At 37.7% G+C, this 5000-nt stretch overlaps 1 protein-coding gene across 6 annotated transcripts in view; it reads left to right on the forward strand.

Annotated features, from left to right (window-relative positions):
* Nucleotides 1-2963: 2963 nt before the first annotated feature.
* mafgb (v-maf avian musculoaponeurotic fibrosarcoma oncogene homolog Gb) overlaps nt 2964-5000 on the forward strand; it is a 33033-nt gene continuing 30996 nt past the window's right edge. Inside the window, exon 1 of one of the 6 annotated variants that reach the window (XM_084101780.1) lies at nt 2964-3135. The gene's annotated coding sequence lies outside the window, so the exon portion shown is untranslated. Of the gene's footprint in view, nt 3136-3908; nt 4316-5000 lie in introns of those variants that run through there. The other 5 variants (XM_084101776.1, XM_084101778.1, XM_084101775.1 and 2 more) reach the window with 5 other exon arrangements.

The following is a 5000-nucleotide window of genomic DNA, read 5'->3' on the forward strand; positions in this document are numbered from 1 at the left end:
CTGCTCAGCTGTGTGTAGACGAGTGTGTGTAGATGAGTGTGTGTAGACGAGTGTGTGTAGACACACGCCTGTTTTAGAGCCGCCAGGGTCACTGCTGATCGCTCTGACCTCCAGGTCAAAGTTCACCAGATCAGAGAAGGACATGAACGGAGCAAACGTACGAAGATCTGGCCGACCAGAACATTTATATATGTTTTGCTAATGTTACATTTCTGAATGTTCTCTGAAGAAAACTTTGGTTTTACGAACATGAATGAAACATTCCATTGTATAATTCTGCAAACATTATGGAACGTTACTTACTTACGTTTTCTGAACATTCTAAAACAAGTAGTAACATTTAAAAAATGTTTAAATGTTTTTGTGCTAATAACATTATGAGAACATTATTAAAGGAACGTTTTTCGTTCTTTATGGTCAGGAATAATGGCATTAGTGATAGCTGGGTTTGAAGAGCTCCAGGATTGTGTGTTATTCTGTATTGGAATATGTTTGATCAAATTACACAAACCATAACATTTAGAAAGACGAGTTGACATCCTCGTGAACGCTGGCTGTCAATCCCTTCGGCTAAAAAAGTCTCATAAAGTTGAAGTGCCTGAGTCTGACCAGAGCAGAATCCTGATAGACTTCCTTAAATTACAACACAAGCATTTTCATTTTTGGAGAGTTTCAGAGCAAGAGTTAATTTCTGTTCCTCAGAACCTTTTGAAGTGAGCACTATTATGTCTTCACGTTGACGGCAGGATTAGTTCCAGCGTTCGGTGTGTGATTAAGGACGCTGCTCTTGTGTTGTGTGTTCTGAGGGCCGCTGTTTATTTGTGTCTCTGATTGGAAGTCGAGGAGGCGCTAAAGAGTTCGATAATCCTCCTTTTATTCCAGAGGTTCTTCCCCGGCCGGCCCTGCGCTCTCAAACGCTGATAAGTCAAACGAATCTTACGCTCCTGTTATTCCTCAGGAGCGTTTCACGCGCTGTTCATCATTTTCTGATGATGTTCCACAAACACAATCAGTCATTTTCACCATTCTTGAGTTGCTCGTCTCGCCAAACAAGTTTCTTCAAAAGAGCTTTTGCCTATTTGTGAACCATTTTGAACTACTCTGGATTATTTTTCTTCTGAGTTTTGGCTTGCATAAAAAGGATAGTTCATCTAAAAGTAAAAAAAAAAAAAACTCATTTACTCTCATGTCGGCTGTCCCAACTAACAGGGAATGTTCTCGGGAGGTTCTCTCAAAGTCCATTCAAAAGTAACGTTCCCATAATGTTTGCAGAATGATCAAATGGAAAATTGGATATTTTGAGTGTTCAGAGAACATTCAGAAAAAGTGTTTTCATAACTTAATATTACTGCTGTCAAATTTATTAATCACGATTAATCGCATCTAACATGTATGTATGTATGTATGTGTATGTATATATGTATGTATACATACATGCATACACGCACACACATATAAATATATATATATGTTTGTGTGATATATATATATATATATATACACACACACACACACACACACACACACACACACACACACACACACACGTATATACATGTTTGTGTGTGTGTGTATATATATATATATATGTGTATATATATGTATGTGTGTGTATCTTTATATTTGAAAGCCGATAATCGATATATTAGCTGATAAATCTAAATCCAAATTTTTACATCCTTTTTGAGAGCCTGATTACAAAAACAAAAGTCTCATCATTAAAAGCCATGTCCCAAGCAGACAATTATAATGTTCAAATTATATTTTTATGTAGCCTATATGACAGATTTGCGCTGCACTTTACTGTATTTTCCTTTTTTTAAGGGATTCCAATCATATTTCAAGCAATTCAAAACCATCATGTTGAACCGTGCGCTACTACATAAAATATGTATTTTAAGTATGGCAATGGCATATTTTGGGATATGGTCATTGGGCTGTTTGATTACGCACTCCTGGCACAGAATCAACACTCATCACATCTGAGCTGTTTTTGCTGAGAGCTGTACGAGTGTCCATTAGATACCACAAATCCATCCAGATATTCGCTCAAAACCACCTTATGCGTTGCAGATGCATTTCATCTCTTTATTTCTGTCTTTAGCTTCCACAGCACTGATATTCTCTGAAAAGAGCTGCTGGGAAGGAGTGTGAACAGAGAAGTGTGTGTTTGAACGGATATGTTTTATCATTGCTGTACAGCTGGCGAATGCAGAGAGAAAGAGGAAGACGGGCTCTGGTTCTGTGGATCTTCTAAACCGCAGTGAATCATCACATCAACTTCCTCTAATGTGAACAATTATGATGCAATTCTGATGGAAGTCAATGCAGCTTCACCTGAGTTTAACATTTAAACATAGCATGCTAAAAACAGTAGCCGAAAAGTACCCCGATGACCTACTACTTATGGCGAGATTCTGAAGTGCGCATTCGATGGACAATTTACTATCCCATGAGGCCACGGGAAGTTTTTATTTTTATTTTTATTAATTCAATGCCATGAGAACATGAGGTTTTACATATTCACATTATCACATAACATTAGTTGCCCAGTAAAGTATTTATGAATGCAAGTGAAGCAACGCAAAGCAACTGACGCGGTAGATCACGTGATAGTGACAAAATGGCGGATGTACTACATTCGAGTTTCATTCATACTGCACACATTTATACACAACATACTTTTTAACAGTCGCAAAGCAAGTTAAAATTCAAATGTAGTTCCTACTCAGACAGTACGCGATTTCAGACGGAGTGCATCATACTAAGTTGTGCTTCATGTTTTCAAAATACTTAACATTCTCAGTACTATTTCTAAAGATGTTGTGTTTATTGAGCTTTATTGTGTTTTATTTTGTTATGATTTATTCAAATGAATTTGTTCTCTTTTAATGCTACTGTTTGTGAGCGCTCAGCACGCGCGTGTTCCTTTAAGAGTCGCGCTGCCGTTGCGTAGGTCCTTCATGAATGAAACCACGTGACCAAGCCGAATCATATGACGTCTGGCTCCAGCGCGAGAGAAAGAGGATCAACACGGTCACAAATTCGCCGACAACAGCGAGAAACTCCCGCTGGATTCTCGCCGTTTCCACCGGACACTGTAATCTGCGGCCGTAATCTTCCCGGACGCGTTCGGTAAGCGTGTCGAGGTTAAATGTGTTTATAACGGGGACGAGAGTCGCTCAGCTCAGACCCGTTTTGCTGAGTGTGCACGACACTGTGTGTTTATGTGTGCGCGTGCGTGTGAGTGTGTATGTCAGTTTCTTTTTTTAGTGCAGAACATGAACCATTTACTAATATTTGCAAATACAATAAGGAATTAAATAAAGAGCATTCATTATAATGGCACCAAAAAAAAGAAAAAGAGGAAAGAAGCAGTATTATTATTAATTCTATAATAATTATTATTAATTAAAATTATTTAATTGAAAATTTAAATTGTCAAGGGAATAGAATAAAAGTTATGTATTTTGTATTTAAAAAGTTTCAAATATGCTGTGCTTTTCTTTTTAGTTTCTTTTTTTTTTGCAGCATCACCGTATTATGCATTAATTCTAAGCGGATGTTATCTTACTACGTACCAATTTATAGTTATGAATATGTAATTCATAAATAATTTGAATATGTAATTCATAACTATAAATTGTTCACACGTTTAAAAAAACGATATCACCCAAACAACTTTTTTAAATTAATTTTTTTTAAGTCACACATTACTAAACTACTGGTGATGTGGAGAACTATTTATAGTTATGAATATGTAATTTCCCGTTATATTTAACTACATATAAATACCCTATGTATTTAGCTAAACCGGCAATTGGTGAATAATAAAACAGAGTTAATATTACAATAATTTATTAATATGTGTATTGTTTACTATATCATAACTATCAGTGTTCATATGCTCATGTGTGCGCGCGTCACATGCGGGACGCGCGTTTTAAAGGGCTCGCCGTGCTGAATCATCTCGATCGGGTCATTCCGCTTAAAACCCGCCACACACACACACACACACTCACAGAGCCATGATGACAGCGACCAGACAAAGGGCTCATCGATACACACTCTCACACCCTAATCTGTGATCAGTCACCGGCTCTGATCGGGTCTGATCGTCGCGTTCGATCTGAAACATTTGCAGAAATCAGCGGGATTCGGCTCGTGTTATATTTAGAGAGAGAGAGAGTGTGTGTGTGTGTGTGTCAGGCAGAGGTTACACGGCAACACACTCGCGGATCTCTGGATCTGAATAATCGGAACCTGCTGGTTCATCAGAACCTTCTGCGCTGGACACAGATCGTCCGGGTTCGAGGTGCGTTGTTCTCTCTCTCTCTACACGTTTTTGTCTATTTTACGCAAGATTACTGAATTATTTCCACAGGTTTACACCCTTAGTAAAAGTACTGTGGAGGTACTATGGTATCAGGTGTTAATACCGTAGTACTTTAGTTGTATGCTAATGATTCAGGTGTCATGGTATTTTACTCGCCTACATTGATATTTCACGGGCATCTGTCTCGTTTCGAGTCGTTCCAACGTGTTTACGAGCCCTAGGTAGGGAACACACTAGGGTTTGAGACCACAGATGAGAAAAATATGATCTATAAGAACGTTTTGCTAACGTTTCCGTTAAGTCGTGTAAACGGTTTCTGAATGTCGTTAAAAAAAAAAAAAGGTGTTAAAACCGTTAAAAAACAAACTAAAACGCGGGAATATTCCCTTTCATCATTTTTTAAACATTATGGGAACGTTAGTTTTGAAAGTTCTATTTGCTGAGACAATAAAACACATTTTGGCTTTGGGTGGAAAACGTTAATAGAAAGTACAAAAAGTACCATGGGACTTATAAAAAAATATACATTGGTACTGAATGATATATATGAATGGTACTTCAAAGAATAATATGGTATTATCTTGGCATATGGTTTAATGCCCTGTTTGATGCTGTGTGTGGAAACTAGTTTTGTGGAGCATTTGTTGAATTCCGTTACCGCGCG

The sequence above is a fragment of the Abramis brama genome, assembly GCF_963993115.1.
Source record: "Abramis brama genome assembly, chromosome: 23".
NCBI lineage: Eukaryota > Metazoa > Chordata > Actinopteri > Cypriniformes > Leuciscidae > Abramis > Abramis brama.